At 42.4% G+C, this 13,662-nt stretch overlaps 1 protein-coding gene across 2 annotated transcripts in view; it reads right to left on the reverse strand.

Annotated features, from left to right (window-relative positions):
* The window catches only part of SLC9A9 (solute carrier family 9 member A9), a 581,917-nt gene that overhangs the window by 117,806 nt on the left and 450,449 nt on the right, over positions 1-13,662 (reverse strand). The gene's annotated exons all lie outside the window — the stretch shown is intronic.

Raw genomic sequence — 13,662 nt, forward strand, 5'->3', positions numbered from 1 at the left:
TCACTGCTACAGGGTAATGCCCTGCAAATGCAAGATTTCTGATAAATTTTATTTTATGCAATTCCCATAGGCAATGCACAGTGTACTTATCAGTGTACATGCTTTGTCATTGAATATATTCCTGAATTTCCATTTTGATGAGGCATCAGTGAAAACTGCATTTTATACATCTCATGATTAGAAGAATTTTCAACAGAGTTCCCAGTCTGGCTCAGTCCATCTCAAACCTTGTTTTTCCTCCACTACCCACAGACTTCTGATGCCAGGCACCATAGGACACGTTTATATTTAATTCAGCCTTGTGCATTATTCCTGTAAGCTGTTCCTACTCCGGGGTGGACAGCAGTGGCTTAGCCATGCACAGAAGTGACTGCAGCCCACACAAATGTATCGCATTCAATCTAAACTAAATGTACTCTCAATTCAGCTTCCCCTTAGTTGGATCCCCCAAATGCCCACAGCTATTCCAATACCATTTGATCGGAGGAGAAGTATGAGGAAAAGGAAGCTGTAGTGGAAAGAAACAGCAGTTGAACCCAACTGTGTTGAAACTATGTATTTTTTTGCAAATCTTACAAAAATATAAGACCATGAGAACACAGTATTGGGGATCTTCCCAGGGCCTTGGAGGGCCAGACCAAGTGAGGGGCCCTGAAACTCAAACTTCCTCTGTTTCCAGAGAGCGTCCCTCTGCCTGCTTCAGCTGGACTGGGGCAGGGTGGGAGTGCTGGGGAGAGGTCTGGCCCAAGCTCCACCAGAGCCCTTCCTGTGAATCCACATTTGCTAGACATTTAGGGACTTTTCTTCAACTCTTGTTCCTCATAAACACCTCCCTAATTATCTTCCAGTCCTGCTGTTGGGGTGGGGGAAGCAAGGCCATGTGAGAAGCCTCCAGTCAAGCAAATGTGTAACTCCTTATAAGGAGAACAGTAACGGTAAAGTCCCACCTGTTTAAAATACCTCTGATTCTTCACAGGTAAGTGTCTTCTGGACATGAATAGCCCCATCTCTCTAACCAAGGGGACAAATTAATAGCTATTTATTTTGTGCTGAATTTTTTGCCTTTAGGTCACTGGGAAGAGCCTCTGGAGGGGAGGAACCTTTGATTCTTGGGGTAGAAAAACTAGCTATTTGATTGATGTCATCTGAGAAGGAACAAGAAGGGGAAGGGGAGGAGAGAGGGAAAGGATGTCAGTGAGGAGAAAGGAGAGGGGAAGGGACGAGGGGAGAACAGCAGTGTAGAGAGGGGTGGGGGTGGCCTGTCTCCGACAGTGGGACCCAGGTGTGGAGGCTCCCAGCCCCCTTCTCTTATGGGGCCAGGCCACTCTCACAGCTGTGTGGTGGATCAGAGCCCTCCGGCAGGTGCTGGCTGTTCCCTAGAGGCTTCATTGCTGGATAAGCCCAGATCTCAGGGACGAAGCTGCTGGGCACCCAGGTTGGCCGTGAACTGAACTGAGGATCACGGGGCTCCCACTACTGTATCTGCTTAGGGCCTTTTTCTAGGTCTCTGTCTAGAAGCCTGGAGAGGACAGAAATAGAATTTTATAAGAAGCCCAACATTTAACGTTTGAGGCAGCACTGAGGCCTTTCACTAAAGTGGAAGCTTTTCTTTGCAGCAGCAATCAGAGCAGACATTCCTGCACAGCTAGATGGGGCAGAGGAAGTGGATGAAATTCTTTCATTTGATGGGGACTCAGTGGAAGGCATCTCAGAGACCTGACCGGGAAGAAGACCGCACCTCCTCCCACATCTCATCTCAGGGCAGGTCCAGAGAAGGACAAATGCCACAAGTGGCTTGAGGAAAGAGAACCTCCGTGAAAGGTGCTTCCCTCCTGGGGAAGCCAGGGTGAACATGGTCCTTGCCCACCCAGGGCATACGATTTGGGAGGTTCAATGAGGATAATATAAAAAATGTACCACAGCTTAAGCGCCATGAAGGAAACAATGCCTTCTTTCACTTGTGATATTAGCTACTTTTGATGAAAATCTGGCTATTATATGTTTCTTGGCTACCTGCCTCCTTAAATAGGGTGTAAGGGGGATATTCTAATCTTAACTGGAGGACTCAGCATTGCAACTGGTCCCATAAGTCTGACACTTGCTGCTTTATAATGATTTCCAAGAGGTGTATGAACCTTTTTATGATCACGTTAAATGATCCCTGACTACTGTCTTTTTTTTTCAAATTATTGTATCTGCCAGTTAGATTGCCTTTATTTTTCCTGACTGTGACAATATGTTGACATATTGTCCCTATGACCCCCACCCCTTTAATTTACTGTAGGACTAACCCTGACAGTCAAATTTATTTTTATTTTCATTTTCTATCTATCTATCTAATTTAAATATTATAGTAGGGCTTACAATCACACACAATTGTTCTTATAATACCCTTGCACCCCTTCAGACCAACTCCCATTGCCTTGGAGGGCAATTTTCTGCCTTTTCTCGACTGTGATATATAAGCTGACATAGACATGCATGGCACCTTCACACAGCATCCCAAGGGGTATGCAAACATGCCAACTACATCTGTATCTCTTCCTCTCCTCTTCAAGAAAGCAAGTCAGAATATGGAACTGACATTATTTTAGGGCTAACCATGTATCCATTCGCTTTAAACAAATTTTTACAGCTCTTTTTAATGCATGAGCATCCACTTTTGTGCACAAAAGATCATTTATACGTAATGAGTTTTTGAGAGATTAGAAAGAAGACATAATATCGTCCCAGTTTGTGGTGTTACATGTATATAGCAGCCCCCCAGGTGAGATCACAGTATGAAGTCCAACTTCCTTAGGTGACATCCAAGGGTCTTTAGCACCTCTCCCTCAATGTTAAGCTAGCCACCCTTTCTGCTCATCTGATCTGGACAGTGTCCTGGGTCCGGTAACTGGACTTGTCCTTGTTTCTGAGCCCCGGTACCAAATACAGTCCCTGAGCTCTGGCCATACAATAATCTGCCAGTTTCTCTCCCATGGACTGGACCCCCTCCCTCCAAACTCCAGGCTGGTATTTTGGGCCATGCTGGCCACCACTGAACTTGTGCGATACCCTGCCTTCTTTCCTGAACTCCAAGCACTGTCCTCCCTTCTGTCTGATCACCACCTTGGCCCATCCACCACGATGCCCTTCCTAGGTCTCAGATCTCCCATCACTAGAAGTTACTGAGACTTGGAGTGAAGTAGCTGTACTCCTCCAACTCTGCTCTCTGCTCCCAGATAGAATCCCTTCTGGGCACCGGAGATCACCTTGCTCTGTCTTTGGCGACCCTGGCTCACCCTTTGCTCACCTGTCTGTTTATACCCAGGCATGCAGGGCAAGCTCTACAGTATACATCGGCCCTAGCTGGAATCTGATGACTTCATGATTACCCTGTAGTTGTTCAAGGGTCAGTGAAACCCAGATGTCAAGAGAGTTGTTTGGAGCCAGACTACCTGGGTTGAAAAATGTGGCTCTGCCTCTCACTTGCTCTGTGACCTGTGTCACTCACTCTGTCTCCATCTTGGTTTCCTCACCAGTACAATGGGGATAATTAGAGAACTCATTTCACAGGGTTGTGGTGAGGATTAAATAAGAAAATAGCTTAGGACCTGTTATATAGTAAGTTTTTAAGAATGTTAGCAGCTATTATTGATATCATTATTTTTCAGTACTTATCAGTGGGGCCAGAGCTCAGTTACTGATTACTTTCAGAGATAAGCCCTCCTAGTCCTTGTTTCTGCACTGGGCAACCTTTGAATATATAGCAACAACCACAATTGAGCCACAAGGAGCAGCCAGTGTACAGCAAGGATTTCTGGTCTCATAGCAAAACATTGTTTCTGTTTAAAGAGGGCCAAGTTTCCCAGGTTTTCATTTTTTTAAAATTTATTTCTTTTATTTTTGAGACACAGTCTCATTCTGTCACCCAGGCTGGAGTATAGCGGTATGTTCTTGGTTCACTGCAACCTCCACCTCCTGGGTTCAAGTGATTCTTTTGCCTTAGCCTCCCGAGTAGCTGGGATTATAGGCGTACACCACCACACCCAGCTGATTTTTGTATTTTCAGTAGAGATGGGGTTTTGCCATGTTGCCCAGGCTGTTCTCAAACTCCTGGGCTCAAGTGATCCATCCACCTCGGCTTCCCAAAATGCTGGGATTACAGATGTGAGCCACTGTGCCTCGCCTGGTTTGGAATTATTTATAATTTATTGGTAGACTAGTTAGGGTAATAAGGCAACAAAGAAGGAAAAGAAGGTGTCTGAAGAGCAAGGAGAAACAAGGAAGAGGGAAGAGCTGAGCAGAAAGCAAGAAAAGAAAAGGAAGGTGAAAAGGAAAGAAAGAGAAAGAAATACATTACTATAAAGAATAGGTGCCCATCGTGGATAAATAACTGTAAAGGTGCATGCAGCCTTAGAAAAGGTAAGCCGAGGGTGGAGGGAAAATATAGAAAATATAGAGAAATAAATATAGAAAAAATATAGGGAAATTAAGAACCAGTAAAGAATTAGAAAGCAACTAAAAAAGGCTGGTTAAAATTTTATATGATGTTTTGCATTCCTGATGTACCTTTTAATTTTAAGCAAGTTGAGTGCTGCCTCTATGGTATTCAAATGGAAATGAAGGCAAGCATTGCACATATTCCCAGCTGTGCCCTCGTACATCTCACTCCGGTTTCCTCATTTACAATGAGCATCAAGCTCAATTTTCACAGCAAAACACATCTCTTGTGCACCATAATGCACCCTCCCTTCCTATTGCACTTCCATTCTTTGGTGAGTTTTATTAGACATATTAAAATCTCAGGATGCTCTTATACCCAACCATAGTTAAAAAAAAGAAGTCCCAAAGTTGGGTTTTTCTTAGAGGCAAAGCAAGGTAACTAACAAAAGCCTCACTTTTCCGCTAAAGCCAACAAATTCCATTCTGATTCTTACCACTTAGCACCTCCAAAAAGGCACTGAAATACTACTAGGGCTGAGTTTCATTGTGTGAATTCCAATAGTCTTAGGTGCAGTTTTGATTCTTTTGAGCCCCCTGGTGACAGGGGCTGGGTGGTGGGGAAGATACATTATTTCCTCTAAGACCTGCTTTTGATGGCAAAGTGTAAAAAAATGACATTTTCAGTAAGGGAAGAGTGGCTGGATATTGAGCACATAAATACAGCTTGACAATGGAGGAGTCTGAAAGATACCCACTGAGGTTTGGGGACTATTGTGTAGCCATGAGAATATCACTTGGGGGCCAACATCTGCTACTGAACCCTGTATTATTTGACTAAATAATCCTGGAGCTTGTGTAAGACCAACATTAATACAATTAATAATTCAAATATTTTAATTTTGTTTTGGGAAATACGAAAATGAACTAAAGTAAGTGAAAAAACTCAGTTCATTTTGTTATTTAAGTGTGGCACAGTAGTTAAGAATTTAGATCCTGGAATCGGGTTGCATGGATTCAAATTTCACTTCCATTATTTGCTACTTCTACAACTTTGAGACAAATTAGTTAACCTTTGCAAATCTCAGTTTTCCCAACTATAAGTGGGGATAAGCATATATCTATTTCATGAGCTATTATAAGGATGAAATGAGTTAATAAAATACATAAAATATTGGCTGCCATCTAGGAAGCACTCATGAAATATTAGTTGATGCTCTCCTTGTTAGTGCTGTTATTATAAAAGAAATGTATGCACCCTACATTGAGTCATAGATACAATATAGGTTAAAGACAAGAGCGGCTTTTCCATAAATGACAGATGCTAGGATATAAAGGTCAATGATAGGATTCCTGCCATCAATGACCCAAGATCTAATGGGAAAAACAGATTGGAAGCAAAGAACCACAGTATGGTGTGATAAGCATTGAACATTAATTATTTGAACACACCAACAAAGAGCCCGATCAAGATGAGCTATGGAGCAATTAGGTACGTTTCACAGAGGAGATGGACACTGAAAAGTGAGAATGAGTTTAACGGTAAGAGAAAAGGTTAGGGGAGGGGACTCCAGGCACGGCATGGGCAAAGGCATAGGGGAACAAAGTAGGTTGGAACATCATAAATAGCTCTGTGTGGCTAGACTGTGAGGGTCATGAATGCAGAGGTGGACAGAGTTGCTTTGGATGACACCAGAAAGTAAATTAAGGCCAAATTATGAAGAATCTTGAGTGCTATGCTTATGCTTTTGTTTCTCTGTAGGCAGTAGGGGGTGAAATAATTACATTTATGTTTTAGAAAGATCGCTGGAGGTATATATCGTGATATTAAGAAACTGGTGGTTGTCTTCGGGTTGGGAAAGAAAAGACAAAAAAAAGAAACTGGAGGCATGGAGGTCATTTAGTAGTCTACTGTAATGGTCCAACCAAGAGTTCATTAGGGTCTAACTAAGTTAGCAGTGGTGGAAAAGAAGAGAGAGATTTCAGAGATGTATACATGAAGGGGTGGTGAGGGCCACTGTGCAGGACAGGCTTACTGTGGGAAGAAGTGGAAAGTATTGAGGTGTTTGAGTTTCTACTCCGGACACTTGAATGGTTCGCCCTACCATTAGCCATATTAAAGAAGGAGAAGCATGTGCATGGGAATTTCCCCCAAGGGACATCCTGTTAAAAGATAAAACCGAAACTCAGGGTCAGTAAGATCAGATCTGAGCACTTCTATTATGAGTGAAGCAAAGTCAGCTCTCTACATTGTTATCAACTCAAGAAAAATAGCAACCCCTTCAGAGTTTTGTCTAGTTGCTTGTCTGAAGTGGAGATTCTGACCAAAAGGTAAAGTTTAAGAATAAGGAAGGGATAATGAGTTCTTCAAGGTCAAGATCAATGGACTGGGAATATTCATGGAAGCTGGAGAAGGGTGTGGCATGTCAAGTATATAAAGACAGTTTGGACGTCTTATTTAAGAAGGGTTAGAGGGAGAAGAAGGAAGAAAGGGGGGTTCTATAATTTGGGGACATGAAGTATGTGATATGATTGTAAGCCACTCCATGGGAGATGCAGATGCAGAACTGGGATGCTGCTGAGAGCAGTGGTGCCCCTCTGGGTTTCCACCACTGCATGGACACACTGTCATTGACAGGTACTCATATGCTTTGCTAGGTCCATTTTTCTACCCCTGGGACTTGTCTCATTACCAAATTGAAAACAGCTGGGTCAAGGATTCATGCAACATTCCTGTCCTGGTATTCCAAGGTTGCCCATATGCCATTTACTTTTCTCCTAGAGATTATGGAGGTGGGATGGATTTCATGAAACTCTATTGGGCTGATCAGACTAAAGAAGGGTCTGGTCTATCTTTAACTCTTTGCTGACACAGTTGACTGAAATTACTAGGTAACAGCTAAGAAGAGGCACAGAGCATGAACATTAGGAGTTAGACATTCTGAACAGCTGTTCCTATCACTTACTTGTGTGACTATAGGCAGGAAACTGTACCTCGGTTTCCTTTTCCACAAAACGGAGATAGGAATGGTAAATATGTCATAGGCTGTTGTGGGATAATACATGTAAGGGGTGAATTGTTCCAAGATGGCCAAATAAGAACAGCTCCAGTCTACAGCTCCCAGCGTGAGCAACGCAGAAGACGGGTGATTTCTGCATTTCCAACTGAGGTACCAGGTTCATCTCACTGGGGCTTGTCGGACAGTGGGTGCAGGACAGTGGGTGCAGCACACCGAGTGTGAGCCGAAGCAGGGCGAGGCGTCGCCTCACCCGGGAAGTGCAAGGGGTCAGGGAATTCCATTTCCTAGTCAAGGGAAGCTGTGACAGACAGCACCTGGAAAATTGGGTCACTCCCACCCTAATACTGCACTTTTCCAATGGTCTTAGCAAACGGCACACCAGGAGATTATATCCTGGCCTGGCTCAGAGGGTCCCACACCCACGGAGCCTCACTCATTGCTAGCACAGCAGGCTGAGATTGAACTGCAAGGCGGCAGCAAGGCTGGGGGAGGGGCGCCCGCCATTGCTGAGGCTTGAGTAGGTAAACAAAGCGGCTAGGAAGCTTGAACTAGGTGGATCCCACCGCAGCTCCAGGAGGCCTGCCTGCCTCTGTAGACTCCACCTCCGGGGGCAGGGCATAGCCAAACAAAAGGCAGCAGAATCCTCTGCAGACTTAAATGCCCCTGTCTGACAGCTTTGAAGAGAGTAGTGGTTCTCCCAGCATGGAGTTTGAGATCTGAGAACAGACAGATATGCCTCCTCAAGTGGGTCCCTGACCCCTGAGTAGCCTAACTGGGAGGCACCCCCCAGTAGGGGCAGACTGACACCTCACATGGCTGGGTACCCCTCTGAGACGAAGCTTCCAGTGGAACGATCAGGCAGCAACATTTGCTGTTCAGCAATATTTGCTGTTCTGCAGTCTCTGCTGCTGATACCCAGGCAAACAGAGTCTGCAGTGGACCTCCAGCAAACTCCAACAGACCTGCAGCTGAGGGTCCTGACTGTTAGAAGGAAAACTAAAAAACAAAAAGGACATCCACACCAAAACCCCATCTGTACGTCACCATCATCAAACACCAAAGGTAGATAAAACCACAAAGATGGGGAAAAAACAGAGCAGAAAAGCTGAAAATTCTAAAAATCAGAGCGCCTCTCCCCCTCCAAAGGAACACAGCTCCTTGCCAGCAATGGAACAAAGCTGCATGGAAAATGACTTTGACAAGTTGAGAGAAGAAGGCTTCAAACGATCAAACTTCTCCGAGCTAAAGGAGGAAGTTTGAACCCTTGGCAAAGAAGCTAAAAACTTTGAAAAAAGATTAGACGAATGGCTAACTAGAATAACCAGTGTAGAGAAGTCCTTAAATGACCTGATGGAGCTGAAAACCATGGCACGAGAACTGTGGGATGAATGCACAAGCTTCAGTAGCCGATTTGATCAACTGGAAGAAAAGGTATCAGTGATTGAAGATCAGATGAATGAAATGAAGCAAGAAGAGAAGTTTAGAGGAAAAAGAGTAAAAAGAAATGAACAAAGCCTCCAAGAAATATGGGACTGTGTGAAAAGACCAAATCTACATCTGATTGGTGTACCTGAAAGTGATGGGGCGAATGGAATCAAGTTGGAAAACACTCTGCAGGATATTATCCAGGAGAACTTCCCCAATCTAGCAAGGCAGGCCAATATTCAAATTCAGGAAATACAGAGAATGCCACAAAAATACTCCTTGAGAAGAGCAACTCCAAGACACATAATTGTCAGATTCACCAAAGTTGAAATGAAGGAAAAAATGTTAAGGGCAGCCAGAGAGAAAGGTCGGGTTACCCACAAAGGGAAGCCCATCAGACTAACAGCTGATCTCTCAGCAGAAACTCTACAAGCCAGAAGACAGTGGGGCCAATATTCAACATTCTTAAAGAAAAGAATTTTCAACCCAGAATTTCATATCCAGCCAAACTAAGCTTCATAAGTGAAGGAGAAATAAAATTGTTTACAGACAAGCAAATGCTGAGAGATTTTGTCACCGCCAGGCTTGCCCTACAAGAGCTCCTGAAGGAAGCACTAAACATGGAAAGGAACAACTGGTACCAGCCACTGCAAAAACATGCCAAATTGTAAAGACCTTCGAGGCTAGGAAGAAACTGCATCAACTAACAAGCAAAATAACCAGCTAACATCATAATGACAGGATCAAATTCACACATAACAACATTAACCTTAAATGTAAATGGGCTAAATGCTCCAATTTAAAGACACAGACTGGCAAATTGGATAAAGAGTCAAGACCCATCAGTGTGCTGTATTCAGGAGACCCATCTCACGTGCAGAGACACACACAGGCTCAAAATAAAGGGATGGAGGAAGATCTACCAAGCAAATGGAAAACAAAAAAAGGCAGGGGTTGCAATCCTAGTCTCTGATAAAACAGACTTTAAACCAACAAAGATCAAAAGAGACAAAGAAGGCCATTACATAATGGTAAAGGGATCAATTCAACAAGAAGAGCTAACTATCCTAAATATGCACCCAATACAGGAACACCCAGATTCATAAAGCAAGTCCTTGAGACCTACAAAGAGACTTAGACTCCCACACAATAATAATGGGAGACTTTAACACCCCACTGTCAATATTAGACAGATCAACGAGACAGAAGGTTAACAAGGATATCCAGGAATTGAACTCAGCTCTGCACCAAGCTGACCTAATAGACATCTACAGAATTCTCCACCTCAAAATCAACAGAATATACATTCTTCTCAGCACCACACCACACCTATTTCAAAATTGACCACGTAGTTGGAAGTAAAGCACTCCTCAGCAAATGTAAAAGAACAGAAATTATAACAAACTGTCTATCAGACCACAGTGCAATCAAACTAGAACTCAGGATTAAGAAACTCACTCAAAACCGCTCAACTACATGCAAACTGAACAACCTGCTCCTGAGTGACTACTGGGTACATAAGGAAATGAAGGCAGAAATAAAGATGTTCTTTGAAACCAATGAGAACAAAGACACAACATACCAGAATCTCTGGGACACATTCAAAAAAGTGTGTAGAGGGAAACTTATAGCACTAAATGCCTACAAGAAAAAGGAGGAAAGATCTAAAACGGACACCCTAACATCACAATTAAAAGAACTAGAGAAGCAAGAGCAAACACATTCAAAAGCTAGCAGAAGGCAAGAAATAACTAAGATCAGAGCAGAAATGAAGGAAATAGAGACACAAAAAACCCTTCAAAAAATCAATGAATCCAGGAGCTGGTTTTTTGAAAAGATCAACAAAATTGATAGACTGCTAGCAAGACTAATAAAGAAGAAAAGAGAGAAGAATCAAATAGACGCAATAAAAAATGATAAAGGGGATATCACCACCGATCCCACAGAAATACAAACTACCATCAGAGAATACTATAAACATCTCTATGCAAATAAACTAGAAAATCTAGAAGAAATGGATAAATTCCTTGACACATACACCCTCCCAAGACTAAACCAGGAAGAAGTTGAATCTCTGAATAGACCAATAACAGGCTCTGAAATTGAGGCAATAATTAATAGCTTACCAACCAAAAAAAGTCCAGGACCAGATGGATTCACAGCTGAATTCTACCAGAGGTACAAGGAGGAGCTGGTACCATTCCTTCTGAAACTATTCCAATCAATAGAAAAAGAGGGAATCCCCCCTAACTCATTTTATGAGGCCAGCATCATTCTGATACCAAAGCCTGGCAGAGACACAACAAAAAAAGAGAATTTTAGACCAATATCCCTGATGAACATCAATGCAAAAATCCTCAATAAAATACTGGCAAACTGAATCCAGCAGCACATCAAAAAGCTTATCCACCATGATCAAGTGGGCTTCATCCCTGGGATGCAAGGCTGGTTCAACATATGCAAATCAATAAATGTAATCCAGCATATAAACAGAACCAACAACAAAAACCATATGATTATCCCAATAGATGCAGAAAAGGCCTTTGACAAAATTCAACAACTCTTCATGCTAAAAACTCTCAATAAATTAGGTATTGGTGGGATGTATCTCAAAATAATAAGAGCTATCTATGACAAACCCACAGCCAGTATCATACTGAATGGGCAAAAACTGGAAGCATTCCCTTTGAAAACTGACACAAGACAGGGATGCCCTCTCTTACCACTCTTATTCAACACAGGTTGGAAGTTCTGGCCAGGGCAATCAGACAGGAGAAGGAAATAGAGGGTATTCAATTAGGAAAAGAGGAAGTCAAATTGTCCCTGTTTGCAGATGACATGATGGTATGTCTACAAAACCCCATTGTCTCAGCCTCAAATCTCCTTAAGCTGATAGGCAACTTCAGCAAAGTCTCAGGATACAAAATCAATGTGCAAAAATCAGAAGCATTCCTATACACCAATAACAGACAAACAGAGAGCTAAATCATGAGTGAAATCCCATTCACAATTCCTTCAAAGAGAATAAAATACCTAGGAATCCAACTTACAAGGGATGTGAAGGACCTCTTCAAGGAGAGCTACAAACCACTGCTCAATGAAATAAAAGAGGATACAAACAAATGGGAGAACATTCCATGCTCATGGATAGGAAGAATCAATACTATGAAAATGGCCATACTGCCCAAGGTAATTTATAGATTCAATGCCATCCCCATAAAGCTACCAATGACTTTCTTCACAGAATTGGAAAAAACTACTTTAAAGTTCATATGGAACCAAAAAAGAGCCCGCATTGCCAAGTCAATCCTAAGCCAAAAGAACAAAGCTGGAGGCATCATGCTACATGACTTCAAACTATACTATAAGGTTACAGTAACCAAAACAGCATGGTACTGGTACCAAAACAGAGATATAGACCAATGGAACAGAACAGAGCCCTCAGAAATAAACCACACATCTATAGCCATCTGATCTTGGACAAACCTGACAAAAACAAGGAATGGGGAAAGGATTCCCTATTTAATAAATGGTGCTGGGAAAACTGGCTAGCCATATGTAGAAAGCTGAAACTGGATCCCTTCCTTACACCTTATACAAAAATTAATTCAAGATGGATTAAAGACTTAAATGTTAGACCTAAAACCATAAAAACCCTAGAAGAAAACCTAGGCAATACCATTCAGAACACAGGCACGGGCAAGGACTTCATGTCTAAAACACCAAAAGCAATGGCAACAAAAGCAAAAATAGACAAATGGGGTCTAATTAAATTAAAGAGCTTCTGCACAGCAAATGAAACTACCATCAGAGTGAACAGGCAACCTACAGAATGGGAGAAAATGTTTGCAATCTACTCATCTGACAAAGGGCTAATACCCAGAATCTACAAAGAACTCAAACAAATTTACAAGAAAAAAACAAACAACCCCATCAAAAAGTGGGCAAAGGATATGAACAGACACTTCTCAAAAGAACACATTTATGCAGCCAACAGACATATGAAAAAATGCTCATCATCACTGGCCATCAGAGAAATGCAAATCAAAACCACAATGAGATACCATCTCACACCAGTTAGAATGGCGATCATTAAAAAGTCAGGAAATAACAAGTGCTGGAGTGGATGTGGAAAAATAGGAACACTTTTACACTGTTGGTGGGACTGTAAGCTAGTTCAACCATTGTGGAAGTCAGTGTGGCGATTCCTCAGGGATCTAGAACTAGAAATACCATTTGACCCAGCCATCCCATTACTGGGTATATACCCAAAGGATTATAAATCATGCTACTATAAAGACACATGCACACGTATGTTTATTGAAGCACTATTCACAATAGCAAAGACTTGGAACCAACCCAAATGTCCAACAACGATAGACTGGATTAAGAAAATGTGGCACATATACACCATGGAATACTATGCAGCCATAAAAAATGATGAGTTCCTGTCCTTTGTAGGGACATGGATGAAGCTGGAAACCATTCTCAGCAAACTATCGCAAGGATAAAAAACCAAACACCGCATGTTCTCACTCATAGGTGGGAATTGAACCATGAGAACACATGGACACAGGAAGGGGAACAGCACACACAGCCTGTTGTGGGGTGGGGGGCTGGGGAAGGGATAGCATTAGGAGATATACCTAATGTAAATGATGAGTTAATGGGTGCAGCACAGCAACGTGGCACATGTATACATATGTAACAAACCTGCACGTTGTGTACATGTACCCTAGACCTTAAAGTATAATAATAAAAAAAATTCATTTAAGGGGCTTGGCACAGGATCTAG

Source organism: Gorilla gorilla, chromosome 2, assembly GCF_029281585.2.
Source record: "Gorilla gorilla gorilla isolate KB3781 chromosome 2, NHGRI_mGorGor1-v2.1_pri, whole genome shotgun sequence".
Lineage (NCBI taxonomy): Eukaryota > Metazoa > Chordata > Mammalia > Primates > Hominidae > Gorilla > Gorilla gorilla.